We start from the raw sequence: 19,385 nt of genomic DNA, 5'->3' as shown, positions 1-19,385 counted from the left end.
CTCCGGAGGAGTCAGTATTCAACTGGAGGCATTCTCATTCTAACCACTCCATTCATTAGTCCAGAAGATGAGGTTCCAAACGGTCCCAGGTCCATGATTCATCTAGAGAACGTTTTGAATTTTTCCTCTTCTCGCTTTCCAGTCTTGCCCCACTTCAGCCCTTGAGTTTGTCTTACGACCCCTCCCAACACTGAAAGGAAAAAGCGCTTGAGAAAGAGGCAAAGTCGGGAGCACTTTGCGGCTCGATTTCTCAAACCAGCAAAGCGAGAGCTATAATGGAAAAGGGGCGTGCGGAGTAGCTCTTCCCTTGTCCAATCAGGTGCACAGGAAGATGTCCTTCGACCAATCAAAATAAAGTTCGCTTTCCGGAGGCGGGAGGGTGAATCTTGACTGCCAGTTCTCCTAAGCAACGACAGAGTGGAGGACGGAGAGTGATTAGCGGGAAGACCAATCTGGGAGAAGGGGTGGGGTAGTAGGGCGTGGCAGCTCTGAACGGCGGCTGTCGTGGCCAGTGAAATGCGAGGATTGCTGTTCCTGTTGTAGTGTTTCTCACCAATCAGAAAGGCGAGGGAGTGGGCGGGGCGGGGAAGGGGTGGGAAGAGCTCACAGCAGCGCCGAGCGCCTGTCGGGCTCCGGGAGAGAGAGGGAGGGAGGGAGAGAAAGAGAGACAGAAAGAGAGAGAGAGAGAGAGAAGGAGGGAGGAGAGAGAAAGACACAGAGAGAAAGAAATCCGGTTAAAATCTGAGTCGGAGGGAGGTTTAACCACAGACCGGTTCCGATCGGATTATTCCTTAAAGGGGACGCGCCGTTGTCAAGAGAACGGAGCCCGGGGCCCGAGGGCGGGGACCGGCGGCGCCAGAGGAGCGAGGCAGCTGCACTTGGACTGGGCACGGGTAGGTGTAGCCGGGGGAAAGACGCTTCATTTCACTTTCTCTTCCGGCGCCGGGGGTAGGCGCCGGGATGCCCTCCGATCCCGCGGCCGCAGCCCTGGCGGGAGACGAGGTCGCCGGCCGTCGCCCTGCTGCCCTTCCCGGCGAGCGGCGGGCCGGGATGCCCGGCGGACCGTGCCGTCCGGGCCAGCGCTCCTAACGGATACCGAAGCGCGGCGCAGTCCCGGGTCCTAACCGAAAACCCGCCGGAGCGGCCGCGGGTCCTCGGGGAGCGCCGCGCGCCCGGCGGCTCCCTTCGCGCGCGCGGCTTTCTCGCGCGCCCCCCGCGCCCCGGCGCGCCCCGTGGCTGCTCGCGCGCGCCGCCGCCTCCCCGAGCCGCCCGGCTCGCCGAGCGCGCCGCGGAGCGCGCCGAGTCCCCGGCCCGGCCCAGCTTTGTCTCCGCGTCCCAGGGCCCGCGTCTCTCCGCCCACTGCTCGCGGTGCTGCTGGGGAGGGGTGCGGGCGCGGGCGCGGTGCCCGGGCCGCCGCGCACCCCCGGACCCGGAGCCTCCCCGAGCCCAAGTTGGCCCCGCGGACGCCGCCGCCGCCGCCTCCCGTGGGCGGCCCGGGCCTGCTGATGAGCGTCTGTGCTGCTGCTCCCCGGCCCGGCGCGGGCCGTCGGGGCGCCCGGCTCCTCCTTGCAACTTTGCCGGGTCGTTTGGTGGAAGTTGTGGCTTCCCGGCGGCAGGTTCTTTGGGGCAGAGCCTGGTCGCTCGCTTGCCTGCGGCAGAGGCTGGATTTCTCGAGCGAAATTTCTCTTGATGGGTCTCGGTGGTGCCTTCCATCCCGGTTTCGTTCCAGCGCGTCTAAAAGCGCTTTTTTTTTTTTTTTTTTAGGGGAGGTTTTGCAATTAAGTGGTAAGATTAATCTCGGGCCAAGCTAATTGGCAGAGAGGGAGAAAAAAGAAAAAGAAAAGGTGGGGCGTGCTGGAGAGCGAAAAGAACTCCTAATAGAACCGAATTTGCTTTTCTTTAACCTTTGAACCGTGGAAAGTATTGCTTGGACGTCTGGCCGGGATTTTGTTGAAAGGGAAAAGCGGGGGGGGGGGTGGGGGGGCGGGGGGAACCACCAAACCCCAACCAAACAAAAAGACTAGGTTTCGAGTTTCTTTCTATTGGGTTAGGTAAAATCTAGACTTGTCAGAACAGTTTAACTATTTCAAGTTAACGCGTTAACTATTAATTAACTGGCTAACTAGTTTGATTCTGTTCTGTCTAGTGTATCTATCCATAAAGTTTAACTTCAGAACTCAGACTATAATTTGTACCAGCAACTTTTATTATTGATAAAATAAGTAGAAGCCCTAGTTGGGCATTATTGAGATGTCTACCTGTCAGTGCTTGTTAAAGAAATTATATTTAGAAACGGCACTTCTCATGTTTAGAAACATACCTTATTTAGAAAAGGAATGTTTTCACAAGCATCCATTTCTGACAGTTTCTTGTGCAATACTTGGGGGAGCGCCTTCATGTGCAAGTTACCAGCCCTCAAACAAAGTAACTGCGGGTGTGTTACTCTGTAGCCAGTTGTTGCTACTCATTATGGAAAATAGCATTCCATGCTGGCTTGTCTTCCATTCTTACTTATTTTGTGAAATTACTTCCCGAGACAAGTGAATTTTGTCGAGACATTTGGGCCATTTTTTTTTTTTTAAGCTAAGCTAACAACTTCCCAGAGTGCTCATTGGTACACTCAGTGTAGTTATTTTCTGAGTGGAGTGCAAAGCCACTTTCAGGGACTGTTTGGGAAAGCCTCTTATCCCCCTCCCCAGTTGAGACACATACACATACATAGACACATAGACACATACAGAACACGATCTTTTGTAGTGTAATCTTGATGGTATCTAGTATTGTTAAACCTAATACTGCCCCATCCCCCTCTTTCATCTGCTGTGAGGCAAGCTGGCAGACATAGCCTTCCATTCCAGCACCTCATAGAAAAGTCGAAGATAGAAAACAAGTTTCCAATTTTCTCTTTGTTTATTTACCTGCTTATTTAAACATAGAGGAGAGAGTTTCTGCTCTTTCTAAAAGCATAGAAAGAAAACACTCAGAATTGGCTTTGAAATATCTAGGCTGTTTCCTGGAAAACATATTTTTCCTGTGTGCTTTTCCCCCATTGTTCTAAGCACATTGTCTCATAGGTACACATGGCTAAGATGGGAATTGTGCAGTGATCCTTGAGATCCTTGGGAATTGGGACTGGCCGTTTCTCTGCAATTCTCCTAAGCCCAGCACCTTTCTGGTGCCCAGTAAATAGATTTTCCTAAGCCTTTGTGGCAGAAAAAGGTATTACTCTATAAAAGCTGCTCTAGAGAACTAAAAAACAAAACAGAACAAAACACCTTTCTGAGGAAGTTACACCAAAGAACAGTAATTGGTTAAGTGACGGGGGAGATTTTTTTAAATCTTTTTTTTTTCTCTCTGGTTTAACTTTATATAACATCTGTTCTACAAGTATCTTTTGAAATGATGACAGTTTATTGTCACCAATTTTTTGAAACCTATGGAAAAGGAGGTTGCCTTTGTGAGTAAAATCTCTTGAACCCCTTCTGGCTATGGGGAGAAGCTAGAAATGGAGGTCAGCCGTGGCTCTAACGTGTTTCCAGTTTAGGGGGAGGGTGTAAAACCATCACCTGTCAGAAGAGAGGAACCACAGAGGAACAGGTGCGAAATAAGAGTGAGGCAGGATTTGTGCCAGGTAGTGCAGGAGGAATAAGATGATGCAGAGCTTAAGGTGGGGGGGCAGGATCGTTTTCACTGGGGAATATTGTAATAGAGCAGGTTTTATACTGTGCTTTTACTTTTCCATTAAAACTAATATTTTGTTTTTGGCACCTGGCAGTACCCAGGGCTTCCTCCTGGCACTGTACTCAGGGATCCTCCTGGCAGTGTTGAGGAGCCCACTCGCCATACCGAGCGCCTTAACCCATGTACTATCTCCCCGGCCTGTAACGAGCTTTCAAAAGTACATTTGAAAAATAGAGGATGTATGGGGTTGGCTGCATCTCTAAAGCATCTTCTGGAGGTAGCAAAGCCTGTGCTCAGGATTTCAACTACTGTTCTCTCCGTAAGAGGTGTCATCCGTCTAACCAGCTCAAATGTCACCTCGTCTGCAAGCCCATCCTCAGTTTTAATCACAACTGATGGCTTTCTTCATGCTTCTGTGAAGCCCAGGACAAGCCATATTCTAACTTAGAGTATGGTTACCTTTGTTCCGTAGATTAAGAACATGGGCGAAAACCAAAACCAAAACAACTAATTTGAGCCCCTCCTTTAAAATTTTTTTTTTTTTTTTGGTATAGTTCCTTAAAGGACTGGAGCGATAGCACAGCGGGTAAGGCGTGTTTGCCTTGCACGCGGCTGTCCCAGGTTCGATTCTTTCGTCCCTCTCCAAGAGCCCGGCAAGCTACGGAGAGTATCCCGCCCACACGGCAGAGCCTGGCAAGCTCCCCATGGAGTATTCGATATGCCAAAAACAATAACAACAAGTCTCACAATGGAGACGTTACTGGTGCCCGCTCGAGCAAATCGATGAGCAATGGGACAACAGTGCTACAGTTCCTTAAAGCACTGTGAGCGTTTTATTAGCCGACCAAAATTTCACAAAACCATAGGCTATAAAAAAAAAAATTCTAATGTATATGTGTACTTAAAGGAAAAAAGTACTCCCTCCTCCCCTTAGTACCAGTTTTACCTGTTCCCTATAAAGTATGGAAAGGGAAGAAATGCAAAGTTTGCCACAGAAGTGCCCCATAACCCTGCCTTCATCCTTTGGTAAGGAGTTGGTATTTATTCTGTGAACTCTCAGACTTGAAAATTTTCATCAGTAATTTGTGTTTACTGGCAATGGATCAAGGGAATAAAACTTTCTGTATTTATTTACTAATAACTTCTCCAGGCTCAGTGATTCAGCTGCTGCTTCTTTTTCTCAAGAGACCAAGCATCTTAGCAGGTAGTGTGTGTATCCTCAGAACACAGTGTTCAGAACTGTTTCCGTGATTGCTCCGGGTCCATAGTATACCTGAAAAATCCACCTTCCTTGGCAGTGTTTGTAGAACACACACGCTCAGCCTAATCCCTTGGCATCTTTTGATTCTTCTCGACATGAGAGAGCGCCAACGGTCTCTTTGAGACTGCTGGTGTGCGCGTCTCCCGTTAGCCTATGGAGGACTCTATGCAACTTTGGTTTCTGACGAAGTCACAGTGTTTTTCTTCTTACTTTACCTTTCATTGCAAAGAAGTCACAATTTAGGCGCATAAAGTCAGTGAGAACGTTCTATTGTTGAGGATACTTCTTTAAGCTGGTGGGGTGAGGGTTTAAACAAATGCCACCTGTGGCCCTTAGGCTCCGGCTGGATGCTGACAGTCTCAGAGTGATTGTTAATTGGCCCAGCTACTTTAAATCTAAAATAGGCCCAGCTGCCAGTTGGCCCCATCGGCAGAGCTTTCCATTCATTCAGCGAGTTTTCACTGAGCACTGCACCTACTTTGTGCACTGCTCGAGGCATTGAGGAGAGGATTAAGTCTATCTCCGGTACAAGGCTCTGAGTAGGAGCCTTAAAATAGAGCGACTTGTGGAATAAAGGTGGCGTTGACAGTCTGCCCATCTGCTCCTGGCTCTGCGGAACCTCTTCCAAGGCGAAAGCAGCAGCCTGGTCTTTCACCAGGGGCACTTCATGTTCAGTCTGTGAATACTAGAATTAGGAAGAAAAAACAGTCGAGAAAGCAGACATTATCTATTAAAAAAAATTCTACCTCTGTGGGAAGAGTATTTCTGAAATTCTGCAAATGTTATTGTGACGTTTCTTTCTCCCTGTGGGGAGTGTCTATTTCAAAGACGTAGTATCATTGGACTACATATCTCTTAGCAGATAATTTGTATTTTGCTGAAAGAGTAGAACACTCTCTTAAACTCAAAAGGCTGCCTTTTTTTTTCTGTGTGTGTGTGTGTGCGCATGTATGTGTATGTATGTTTTAGTTTTTGAACCATGCCCAGCAGTGCTTGGAGAACCATGTGGTATCCAGGATCTAATCTTCTGGGGACTCCTACTTGCAAAGCACGCATCCCAGCCATTTGAGTAATCTCACAACCCCTCTGGATTTGACAGTCCTGTGAAGTTATTTTGAGAAAATCATTTGTTGAGCTACTGTGTGAAGTATTTCTAACTTATGCAGAATGAACAAGTTCTGGGGCCAGAGCGATAGCACAGCGGGTAGGGCGTTTGCCTTGCACGCGGCCGACCCGGGTTTGATCCCCGGCATCCCATATGGTCCCCCAAGCACTGCCAGGAGTAATTCCTGAGTGCAGAGCCAGGAGTAACCCCTGAGCATTGCTGGGTGTGACCCAAAAAGCAAAAAAAAAAAAAAAAAGAATGAACAAGTTCTTCCTCCATGCCCGTTACCACTTGTGGGAAAAGAGTTCAGGACCAGAGAGATAGTACTGGGGCTCAGGAGCTTGCTTTGCATGTGGCTAACCCTGAATCAAGTATCCACATCACTTTTGGTCCCCTGAGCACGGCAAGGATCACTCCTGAGCATAGAACCAGGAATAGGCCCTGATGACCTTGGGTGTACCCCCTCCCTCTCAGATTGAGCTAAGAAAGGAATTTACAGGATTCTCCGAGCCAGACAGGCCATGTGACAGATGAAATACCCTTGAGGCAACACTTGTGATTTGTCACATTTTGTGAAGAGTAAAAATTGTAAAATTACAGCCACAATGAGTACTTAGATACCACACACTTCCTCAACTTAAGGTGTGCAGTTAATGCTTTCAGTGTTTCAGAGTTGTGTACCATGCCCAGGGTAAAAATATTTTTGTTACCTGCTTACTTTCCCCAGCTCCCTTCCGGGGCACCCACTCACCCACCTCTGCACATGTGCCTGTATGCACACCCTATATATGAGAAATCACATTTTCACAAACATGCCTGCCCGTGTCCCTGAGTCATAGTGTATCTGCCCTGGTGCAAGAGGGGCAGGAAAATACTTTCCTAAAGTTTTATTTTCCCTCAGTTTAGAGACTTTTCTTAAGAGGGTGCTTATTTAAATCCTTATTCTACCCAAGTCTGGGGAATCATGGAACCATAGAACCTTTGTGAGAATCTTTAAGACTCATATTGGTGATGTTTCTTTTCCGTATGCTTAGTTATTTGGTGACTCTTCAAGTAAACAATTTATGCTTCAGATTTTTGCATGCTTCAAAAGGAGTTTACAAGTACATAGTTGAATAAAATGTGATGTGTACCTTATTGGTTCAAAATCCTACGCTTTTGAGGTTGAGGATGTAACTGACTCCTTGGCTAGAGCACTTGCCTTTCAGATGTCAGGCTCTGGATTAAATTTTTCCCCACCCCATCCCGACACCTCCTCCCAAAGTAAAAAGTTGTGTTTGGGCCAGCCAGGGATGTGTGTGCTCCACAAATGTGCGGGGTGCTGCGTTCCATCCTTGGCACTGCCAGGACTCGCCATTTATTTGACTAAAAACAGCCCTGCTAGGTCAAACCTGAGGAGGTGGACTGCCTGGAGCAGTGCTTGAACTTGTGGGCACCTGCTGAGCATTTACTGGGTGCCCGGGCATTCACTGTGCTCATAGGTACTTACATCAGTTCTGCTGCTTATATTTCATCTTGTCATAAGAGTAGATGAATTTGTTGAAAGCTTCACTAAGTTGTGCAATAAATACTTAGATGTTCTGTCGTTGAAGGTAAAAAGATGCAATTTATTTTGAAGAGTTTCATTGTCCTCACTGATTGTCATTTCACAGGCTTCTGCTCATTTTCTTTTTTTTTAAAGATGATTTTTGAGGGGTAGGAGAGAGAGTACAGTGGGTAGGGCGCTTGCTTTACACGCGGCTGAACTGGGTTTGAGCCTTGGTATCCTGTATGGTCCTCTGAGCCCACCGGGAGTCATTCGAGTGCTGAGCCAGGGGTAACCCTTGAGCATCGCTGGGTGTGGCCCAGCCCCCTCCCAACCCCCACCCCTCTAAAAAAAATCAATTTTGATTTTTTTTTTAATCAAATTGAAGTTGATGTTTGGTGTCTTTGATGTTGGTGTCTTTCTGATCTTCCTACAGGTTGGCAACAGGAGGCTTTTACCAACTCCACCCCATAGCTGGCTCACAGCAGTTGTTAGATGTGTTTCTGTTTCAGAGCCTCCATGTTGCTGAGGCTAGAGTTGCAGGGGATTGAACCCAGGGCCTCACACCTACGAGTCTGTGCTCTGCCACGGAGCTACGTTCTGGCTGCTGCCAAAGTGTATTTTCTTTTTTTAATTAACATTTTTTTGTTCGTTTGTTTTAGACTTCTTGGAAATGAGAATTGGCCATTAGTCTGTTCACGCTAGTCACGTGGCCCAAATTTTTTTTTACATTGTAAAATATTCACATGTATGCTATGTGTCCTGAATGGATTTAAACATGCTTTAATGCCTAAGGAGTCTTAGTTTTGTTTTGCTTTTTGTTCTGGCTTGTTGTTTCATGTTAAACTTCAATGTGATGTAATTTAGTTCAGCCCTAAATCATGCTAGGGAGATTATTGAAATGTGATTTTCAGTTTTGTCCTTTATTTAAAAAAATTGAGGTAGATCCTGCTCTAGTGCTATAGAATACTAGCAAATAAATATACTGCCAACAAAAATATATTACCTTTGGTGGCACCAGTCATGTCCTTTGGGTGGCAATGAACTCAGTTTGCTTGCAGAGGTGACCCTAGCCAGTGGTCTCCCAGGCAGGTGTACAGGACCTCATACATTTTTTGTGACTAATTCCTTTCTGAATCATTTTGGATTTTGGGGTTGATTTGCCTACTGTTTTACTGTTAGCTCTGTAGCTTTGCTCCTGATACATCTATCTGTTGTCCTTTGCTTGTCTTTTGATGTTTTCAACATATTATGAGGGCAGAACCTATAATTAAGCTTGTTGCATGGTAGATAAAAGTACTGTAAGATTTGGGGGAGACTACAGTTAGGCTATCGTTGTCATTATGACAATGATAGTTGGGAATGATCACTCTGGATAAGAACTGAATGCTGCAAGTCAGTAAAGGGATTTACATGATAACCTTCAGTACCTGTGTTGCAAACCATAATGCCCAAAAGAAAAGAGAGAGAGTGGGAGGGAGGGGAGATGGGTGGGGCCTGCCACAGAGGCAGGTGTGTGTGGGGGGTGGCTGGGAGGAATCTGGGGACATTGGTGGCAGGAATGTACTCTGGTGAAGGGACGGGTATTGGAACGTTATATGACTGAAACCCAATCTATGCATCTCACAATGATTCAACAAAAAATAAATAAAAGATAATTGAATTACAAAAAAATTTAAAGTAACATAAGATTTGGGGTAATGAACCAAAGGACTTCCTGTGCATGAGGATTTGGTGCCAGGGCCTTGTTACGCTGGTTTTCATTGCTTACAGTAACATTTCTCAACTGGAGGCCATAGTACCACCAGACCTTGTGGGTCTCCAGAATATGTCAAGGGGGCCACAGGTGAATATTTCATAAACAAGGAACCGTCACATGAGGTTAGGGGGCCAATAGGTGGATGGTTTAGGGGGCACAGGAAGGAAACAGAGTCAGAAGGGGGCCACGGTCATAAAAAGGCTCAGCGGATTCTCACATCTTCCCTGGTTTAGAGCCATTTCAAGTAGAGGCTTGGATGGATGGTGGTGTATCACTGTATCACTGTCATCCCGTTGTTCATCAGTTTGCTTCAGTGGGCACCAGTAACGTCTCCATTCGTCCCTGGCACGTGCTAGTCTAGCCCGATGGTGTTTTGGAGGCTCTTTCAGGATCAGGGCAGAATGAGGACCGTTGTTGTTACTGATTTTGGCATATTGAGTACGCCCCATGGGTAGCTTGCCAGATGTAACAAGGTGGACTATATAAACATCCACCTTGAGGCTAGTTAGCGTCCCCTGAATAATGGACCTCCTAACAATATCTTAAGTCCCCTTCAAGTGGATGGACATGATGTATTATTTTTTACTTTATTTTATACTTTTGGTATCTTGATACTATGTCACCTCTCCCCCAAACTGCTGGGTACAGTAGAATACTTGGATACACTGGCATGTTTATGTCAGTAAGGAACCTAATATAATTCTGTGAACAGAAATTAGAGGCCTTCAAAAATGATTGAGGTCACAGGTAAAATTGCCATGTGTGCTTGTTTACATATTTCTATTTATGGTGGATCTATTACTCCTTTTCCCTTCATAGTTGACTTTCTACATTGTAATCTACAATTGAGATAGACTCTTGTAGTTGAAAGTCTTGGCAGGGCTGAACCTTTTGTATACTTTTTTTTTTGTTGTTGTTGTTGTTCTTTTGGGTCATACCTGGCAATGTTCAGGGGTCACTTCTGGCTCTCCACTCTGGAATGAGCCCTGGCAATGGACAGGGGAGCAGATCAGATGCTGTGAATTGAACCCAGGTCTGCTGTGTACAAGGCAAGCACCTTCTCTGCCGTCCTATTGCTCCGGCCCTCAAACTCTTAGCACATTGGAATAAAAAATACTGACTGTGTGGAGCATTAGTTATACCTCTCTCTTTTTGTACTTTTTTTTTTTTTTTTTTTTTGCTTTTATGGGTCACACCCAGCGATGCTCAGGGGTTACTCCTGCCTTTGCACTCAGGAATCACTCCTGGCAGTGCTTGGGGGGACCATATGGGATGCTGGGGATCGAACTTGGGTTGGCCGCGTGCAAGGCAAACGCCCTACCTGCTGTGCTATCACTCCAGCCCCTCTTTTTGTACCTTTGACTTTGTCATTGCCCCCTTATGCTCAGGACTTGTTCCTTAGTGCTTGGGAGACCATACACCAGCGGGATGGAACTGAGTCAGCCGCATGCTGAGCAAGCGCCTTGACTCCTGCACTCGCTCTCTGACTCCTATCATGACTCTCCTTATGGTTATTTGACTTTTTTTGTTGTTGTTGTTGCAGAGCTCCTGGAGTCAGAATGTTTTTATTGCTGGAAGGCCCTTAGGAATGATCTGGGACAGTTCCTCGGATGAGAATGAGAGTGTGACTTATTGAAATTGTGAGTAGAATTGTGTACTTCCTTTTTTCCAATCTAGTGCTTTTCCTGGGCTAGCACATGCTTTCCCAAGTCTGGTTGTTGAAAGAGAGATGGAATCTTGAGCTTCTGTAGTCTCCGCAACAGAACGCTGTAGCACTTCCTGTCATGCCTATATACCACTTAAAATATTAGTAATTTATTTATTTAATTTTGCTTTTTTGGGTCACACCTGGCGATGCACAGGGGTTACTCCTGGCTCCCACTCAGGAATTACTACTGGCGGTGCTCAGGGGACCATATGGGACGCTGGGATTCGAACGCGGGTCGGCCAGGTGCAAGGCAAACGCTCTACCCGCTGTGCTATCGCTCCAGCCCCAAAATATTAGTAATTTCAAAAGATAAAAAAGTTGTAGATCATCACTTTAAAAAATGTATTTTGTTTTTTGGACCATACCTGGCTATGTTCAGGACTTACTTTGGGCTCTATGCTCAGGGCTAACTCCTGAGTCCAGCCATGCTCAAGGCAAGCAAGTGCCTTAGCCCCTACACTATAACACTATATATATATATATATATATATATATATATATATATATATATATATTTTGTTTTTGGGTCACACCCGGCGATGCACAGGGGTTACTCCTGGCTCTTCACTCAGGAATTACCCCTGGCGGTGCTCAGGGGACCATATGGGATGCTGGGATTAGAACCCGGGTCGGCCGCGTGCAAGGCAAACGCCCTACCCACTGTGCTATCGCTCCAGCCCCCCTACACTATATTTTTGGTCCCCAGAAATTTTTTATTACAGACACTGGGAAATGGTGAAAGTTGCCAATGCAGCTCTGTGTGGTCTTGATTAAGCTTCTCCCTGTATGATGATTCTGGACATATGACAATAGTAAACTGACACTGGTGCAGTACTGCACCCTGTTAAACATGTTCCAGTTTCATGACTCTCACTTATGTGTGCATGTGCGGGCTCTGCACTCAGCAGTCGTCTCTGGCTGCACTCGGGGCCATATGGGATGCCTGGTTGGCCTTATGCAAGGCAAGTAAGTGCCTTACACACTGTGCTGTCACTCTGGCCCCTCAGGTTTTAGTTAGATAGGATCCAGAACTGTTACACCACTTTTGAGAAATGCCCTCACAGCCCAGGGCCTATCCCGTCTCTCCCATCCCCTTTGCCTCTTTGCTGGCCATCAATCATCTGTTTTCCATCTTTATATTGTATTGTTTTGAGACAGGGCATATGTCACCCTTTTTCACTCAGCACAGTGTCCTGCGGCACCATTTCAAGGTTGGGGGAGTGGGGGACAGACATACAACCCCAGGAAGCCACAATTGAAGGTCGTGTAAATAAGGTATCACAGCACCAGACTAGGGGGCCGACTGGTAGGACATGGGGGCCACTAGAAGGAAACGGAGTCTGATGCCCACAGTCAGAAAAAGATTGTGAGAAAATGCTACCCAAGATAATCATCCCAGGGCTCCGTTCCCAGTGTCATGCTTGGTGGTTCAGCTCGGACTGGGAAACAGGGGAGGCAGCGCTCATCTGCTTTTCTCAGGGATCTTCCGGAGAGCAGGGCCAGGACGTTCAATCAGAAAGACTCACACCCAGACTGCAACAGGACCAACCTCACTGAGTGAAGATAGTCGCCCAAACAACACTCCCCAGTACCCACCAGCCGCATAACCGCTCTCGTCAGGACTTCAGAGACGACAGGCTGAGGCTGTTTAATGAGCACAGAGAAACAGTGGTGCAGGCAGTCAGCAAAGCACAAGAGCCAGGGAGAGCAGAAATGGAAAACTCCAATCAGAAGTGACAGGACCTCAGTTACTGAAGAGTCTGGCAGGCGAAACCAAAAACTCAGTGGCAGGACTGGGCAGCAGAGTGACTGCAGCCGAGCGAAAAATCAGTGAGCTCCCAAGACGAGGTGAAGGAAACCAAAAGAACAATAGGAGACGGAAAAATGTCTCAAAGCAAATGAACAGCACACTAGAGAACTATGGGACGGTTCAAGAGGAACAGCCTGAGGAAGAGGAAGGTGCTATTGATGAAGAATCATTAACCAACATAATACGGGTGTATAAAACAGAACGCTAGGCATTCCTTTCTTCTTACACTGAACAGTAGTCATTGTTTATCCGTTAGCCTGTTGATGAATGAGTTTTTCCCAGTTTTAGCTGTCATCCAGCACTATTTTCTGTTGCTTTATTAGTAATCTTTTCTTTGGAGGGCACATCTGGCTCTCTGCAGGGGACGATAGAGGGTTCCAGGGATTGCTGCCTGGGGGGCCACATGCAAGGAAGCACCCTAACCCCTACAGAAACTCTCGAGCCCCTTTATCAATATTTGTAACCTGCCTTTCTCTCTGAAAGTACCTGCGGGAGCCCTAGTTAGCGATGTCACTCTGGCGTGGCCTGCTGCTCTCCTTCACAGCGCCCGTGAAAGGCGGTGAACTAGTGAGAAGGTCCCTAATGGCCCGTCCACAGCGGAGACTTGGCCCCAGAGAAGTTGAGGCTGGAAGAGAGTTAATGCAGGGTGTCAAGTGTTACAGAACTGTTAGGAGAGGGGGATGGTAGGTGGGAACCCCCACGGGGGTCACCAGGACACCGTGGAGCCGTGTCAGAGCCCCGCGTTGGTGATGCCTTGCCTGCTCTTGCCTTGAGCTGGCTGCTCTGGGAGCTGCAGGACAGACCGAGTGGAGCTGCCGTCTGGGACGAGGGTGTCCGCTCCTGGCGCCCCCGCGTTCAGGAAGCCGGTGGACAGATGGCTGGGGCTGCAGGGAAACCCCCAGCACTGTGGTCTTCACCTCCAGACTTCTCGAAAGGTGCCTTTCAGCTGGCCACAGTGGGGCTGAGGGGGTGACTTGGTGGTACAGTGCAGGCTTTGCATGCGTGAAGTTCGATCCCTGGCACCATACAACACATGCTCCTCCCTCCCCCCCCCCCCCCCCAACACACACACCTTCCCCCAGACAAGCTACCTGTGGAAAATGGGTGGACAGATGCACCAGGTAGGCGCCACACATCCTTCGTGGAAATGCCACAGGGCTGCTGGAGCTTCACGGGACCCAGAAAGGGTGCTGGTGTGAGTCTCACATGTGGAACTTAACCTCAGTCAGTCGCAGAATCTTCTAGTGTGTTCTTTTCACTCCACTGACTGGAGCAGCACTTCTCAGCTGGAGCCATAGGGCCCCCTGGAGACCCCCAGGATGTCCCAAGGGGCCACAGGTAGAAATGGGACCAGCGGGTAGAATGGGGTTGCCCGCCCTGAGGGGGTAGGTGCCCCGCCTTTGAGGTAGTAGGGTCAAAGTTTCCCCCTTGCGTTCCCTTTGTGCTTGGTGCAGTTTTGGGGTGTGGGGATGGGCTACATATTTGTTTGTGGTTCTGGGGTCACATTGGCCATGCTGGGGATGGACCTTGGTTATGCAGAGGTGTCAGGGCTCAGACTTACTCTTTCCACGCGCAAGGCTGTTGCTCTTAGCCTTAGGCCGTGCCCTGGGAAAGATGGAACACGACTATTCCTGGGGTGTCAGTTCCTTCCACACTGGCAGCTGGCCAACAGCGCCGTCCATTGTACCCCCTCCCTTCTGCTTAGTCCTGAGTCCGTAGCTTTGTTTTAGGCACATAAAAGGTAAATAATGTGTTCCCCACGCTTTAGGCAACATGAGGAGCTCCATTGTCAAATGAGAAGGGCTGTGTGAAAATCATTTGTATCACTCTAGTCACCATTTCTTTTTTAAACAAGGGTACATTCCAGTACAACTGATGGGATTTTAAAAAATAATGGGATATATGTGTGTGTGTGTTTGTGTGTGTGTGTATGCATGCATGCCAGGGCCTAATGTTGGTCATTTCTAGCCCCATGTAATACACTTCATGCAATTTATCTGAGTGCTTAAAATACTTATAAAAATGTGTGTGCAAGGCCAGAACCTATAATTGTACAATTTAGGAAAGGATCTGTAAGGTTAACCTGTATTTTGTTTTCTTTGGGGGCCAGACTCAGCAGTGCTCGGGGCTCACTCCTGGTGGAGCCTGGGGGACCATGTAGAATGCTGGATCAAACCCAGGTCGGCTGGTACAAGGCTGTACTATCAGTCTGACCCCTTAAACTCTTTAATTTAAGGGAGATAAGAAGTGACTCTTGGGCAGGAGAGATAGTACAGCTGGTCAGACTCTGAGACTCTGACTGCGTGTGACTGACCTGGGTTGTGTCCCTGACACCGTATGATTTCCAGAGCCCTGATAGAAGTAATCCCTGAGCACAAAACCAGGTGTAAGCCCCGAGGAACTCTGGATATGGGAAAGCAAGAAACCAACAAAACTCAACCAAAAATCTCAATCCCCCAAAATGACTCCGACACATTAAACAGTCCCGATTTCACATACTTTTAGCCTTTGATACTTAACCAAGCTTAAATGAAGTGTAGTATTGTGTTCTACACAGTAAGTTCAGTGAATAGTTTCCTTCTCTCATTATTGGTACCTGTTCTGTAAAATCATGTGTGGGGATCTCAGGTATAAAGGGATGAAAAGTGAGATGGTTTTGGTTGAGACAGGGACAATGAGAAGGCTTACTTTTTCTTGTATACTTTCTTCACCGCTCAAACACATACACACACACACACACACACACACACACACACACACACACACGTTAAGAAAAAAAACAGAGATGGTGGCTATCTAAATGCTGGCTCTACTTGATCGTTTCCAGTGCTGGCGGAACTGGACTCGGTACCTGGGACTTCACATATGAAGCACGTGTTCCAGCCCTCTAAGCCATCACACCAACCCTGGCCTACATTTTTTAGTGTCTCAAAGTGCCACCACGTAGCCTCAGATTCCCCATGTATGAAATGAACCCAAGGTGCGTTTCCTCGAGAGATGGCATGATTAACTAAAATGACAGTAGGGCAGCACCTAATTGAGTGCTCATGACTGACCCACTCTTCCCCCCCCACCTCATATCTCCATCTTAATCCCTGGAACCTGGGAATTTTTTGTTACTTGGCAAAAGGAAATTTAGGCTTCGGATGGATTAGGGTTGTTAATCAGCTAATTTTAAGATAGGGAGATTAGGATGTATTAGCAGGAGAGCCAAATGGAATGGCTGTGGGGTAGGCTTAATACAGCCCTTATCTGCTGCTCCACAGGCACGGTCTGGGAGGCCAAATGTAATCTGTAAGCCTAATGCAACCCTTATCAGGTGTGCTTAATGCAATCCCCGGCTGGCCTAATGGCATCACAAAGGTCCTTAGCAGAAGCCACGGGAGGCAGAAGGATTAGAACCAGAGAGCATCAACCTGTTATTGTTGGCTTTGAAGATGAAAGAGGGGGCCAAGAGCGAAGGAATGTGGGAGTCCTCTGTCAGTGGGTAAGGTAAAGACATGGATTCTTCTAAAGGGGCTCTAGGAAGGGAGGCTGGAGAGAGTGCAGAGGGTAGGGCACTTATCTTGCACTTGACTGACCTGTGTTCAATCCCCGACACCACGTATGGTACCCGAGCACAGAGAGGAGTGATGCCTGAGTGCAGAGCCAGGAGTAAGGTCTGAGCACTGCTAGGCAGAGCAGACAAACAAACAGTAAGCTTCCAGTGAGGGATGCAGCTCTGATGGCTCCGATTTTAGTCCTGTAAGACTCTATTGGACTTGGAATGCCAAGAACCGTAAGGTAATAACTTTGGGCTATTTTCCTTCTTTGCCTAGTGCCGGGTACTGAACCCCGTGCCTTGCTCAGTGCAAGGCTTCACTGAGCTTTCCCCAGGCCAGCGTTTCTTTTTTTTTTTTTCCTCTTTTTTTCCTTCCTTCCTTCTTCCCTCTTTCATGGATTGAACCCATGACCTCAGACAAGCAAAGACTAGTCTCCTACTGATGAATCATCTTCTTGGCCCCAGCCTGGTGCTGTTTTGTCACCAGTTAAGTACAGCAGTGCAATAGGAGACTGTTTTTGTGTTTCTCTAGTACCTAGTTGAAGCAGAATAAACATTCTTTCTCAGTATGTTTGGAGAAAGAATTGAAACCTTGTCACATCAACGTGTCTCTGTCCTTTGTTACGCCTTTCCAGAAAGGTGTCCATCATCCTCTCTTCACTTGAGAGGCTCTTCCACATTTTCCTTCATCATTCTAAGCTCGGAGGTACTCAGAAACCTTCCCTCTTGCGTGAATCACCTTAAGAGCCTCTGAAATTCCTTTCATCTTTCTAATATTCCTGATAACATGGTGGAGGGCGGGCACGGCCAGGAACATTGGAATTATCCTGGACTGGCCCCCAGGCTGCTGTAGTTTTAAGTCTGTTCAGGTATGTCAGTGTGCCGTCGACTTGGCAGTGGGAACCACTCTTCTGAACTTTCTTTCCTTGGCCTGCTGCTTAGAAATCCAAGCAGAGCTATTTTTTTTTTTTTTTTTTTTTTTTTTTTTTTTTTTTTATGGCGGGAATCACCCAGCGATGCTCAGGACTTACTCCTGGCTCTGCACTCAAGGGTCACTTCTGGTGAGCTCAGGAGACTACATGGGGTGTCAGGAATAGAACCCAGGTTAGCAGGTTAGTGCAAGGCCCCAACCCTGCCTTCTTTCCCAGTAACAGACTTCCTCACCCTGAAGAACTGGAGGATCCTGAAACCTCAGACTTGTCCCACGAGTTTCCACTTTAATTTGAATTCTTGTACGTTTCTACATTAGTATATGTGGGCTGGAGCGATAGCATAGCGGGTAAGACTGCTTGCCTTGCATGCAGCCGACCCGGGTTTGATTCCTCTGCCTCTCTTGGAGAGCCCGGCAAGCTACCGAGAATATCTAGCCCGCACGGCAGAGCCTGCTAAAAACCAGTAACAACAAGTCTCACAATGGAGACGTTACTGGTGCCCGCTTGAGCAAATCGGTGAGCAATGGGATGACAGTGACAGTGACAGTGATATAAGTTAATGTGCACTTTAGATGTGTAGTCTTTTCCTAAGCACCATGTCTTCTTGGCTGTGAGCAAGGGAGAGGAGAACGAGTCACTTCTCTGTAGTACCCCATTTTGGACACGATGTTAGTTGTCCAACAGAGGGTGTGGTGGAGGTTGTGTGTCAGTGTGAGTGGTTAGAAAGGGACAAAGTCAAGAGGTTGTTTCAGATCGGAACATCTTCTGGAACATCTCAAGGCTTTTGTTAAAGACCTTGGCACTAAGAGAACATGCTCTTGGGGGCATTAGAGAAATTGGTGTCAATGAAATGATTTGTTGTTAGAAACATGAGACCGCTTCTTTTTGTTTTTATTTGAGCTATACTCAGTGGTGCTCAGGGCTGCTCCTGATTCTGTGCTCGGGACCACATGGAGATGGACCACGGGCCAGCAGCGTGCAAGACCAGTGCCATATTCCTGTGCTGTCTCTCTGGCCAGCTTCTTAAAACACTCTCAAAGTTTACTAGTCTAACTCCATACTTTTTAGACACATGGAGAAAATACTCTTTTTCCCCCTATGTACATTTTTTTTTTTTTTTTGCTTTTTGGGTCACGCCTGGCAATGCACAGGGGTTACTCCTGGCTCTGCACTCAGGAATTACCCCTGGCCGTGCTCAGGGGACCATATGGGATGCTGGGAATCGAACCCGGGTCGGCCGCGTGCAAGGCAAACGCCCTACCCGCTGTGCTATCTCTCCAGCCCCTCCTATGTACATTTTTGCTCATTTAAATTTTAGGTTTTGAGTTACACTTGATGGTGTTCTGGGCTTACTCCTGGTTCAGTGCTCAGGAATCACTCTGGGCAATGCTCTCGGAGCCTGATTTAGTGCCTGGGATCAAGTCGGGCTTGCCTGCATATAAGGGAAGTGTCTTAACGCGGGTACTGTCTTTTAGAATCCCTATTTAATTTGTAACCTCTTATGTTTAAAAAACATTCTCGTAGAGGCCAGAAAGATAGTACCACTGGTAGGGTGCTTGCCTCGCAGGGTCCAAACCCAGCACCACATTTATTCCATACGTTCACCCAGTACTCACCAGCAGTAAACCCTGAGTGCAGGGCCAGGAGTAGGCCCCAACACAGAAACAAAGAGACTCTTGGAGAATTTAAACAACAACAAAAATTAAGTAGGGGGCTACTTAAATTACTGCATATTAACAGCACATTTGTCTAGATAATCTGAAGTATACACGAGATAGCTTTATTCTCTACGTTGCCTTCAGTGCTACACACTGCTTTTTCATTGTATTATAGTTTAATGTTGCCATAAAAATCTCAGTTTGAAACTTTGGATAATTTATTCTGTGCTCATTATATTATGTGCTAGAAACTGTGGACTATGATTGCATTTTTAAAGGAAAGTATTACATGGGCTCGTTAAAGAAGATTATGCTGGACTAACCTTTTAAAACAGGATTGTTAGGCTGTGGCTCAAGAGAATGCAGATGAAAGTATTGCCAGATTTCAGCCTGGTGTCGAAGGTT

The 19,385-nt window shown here is 47.3% G+C and overlaps 1 protein-coding gene across 2 annotated transcripts in view; it reads left to right on the top strand.

Annotated features, from left to right (window-relative positions):
- The first annotated feature begins 641 nt into the window (after positions 1–641).
- FRYL (FRY like transcription coactivator) overlaps positions 642–19,385 on the top strand; it is a 257,153-nt gene continuing 238,409 nt past the window's right edge. Inside the window, exons 1-2 of one of the 2 annotated variants that reach the window (XM_055138111.1) lie at positions 642–893; positions 10,875–10,971. The gene's annotated coding sequence lies outside the window, so the exon portion shown is untranslated. The remainder of the gene's footprint in view (positions 894–10,874; positions 10,972–19,385) is intronic. The other variant, XM_055138113.1, reaches the window with a different exon arrangement.

This window comes from Sorex araneus, chromosome 5 (genome assembly GCF_027595985.1).
Source record: "Sorex araneus isolate mSorAra2 chromosome 5, mSorAra2.pri, whole genome shotgun sequence".
Taxonomy (NCBI): domain Eukaryota; kingdom Metazoa; phylum Chordata; class Mammalia; order Eulipotyphla; family Soricidae; genus Sorex; species Sorex araneus.
The sequence above is the reverse complement of the archived record's forward strand: the minus strand, read 5'-3'. Positions and strand labels throughout refer to the sequence as shown.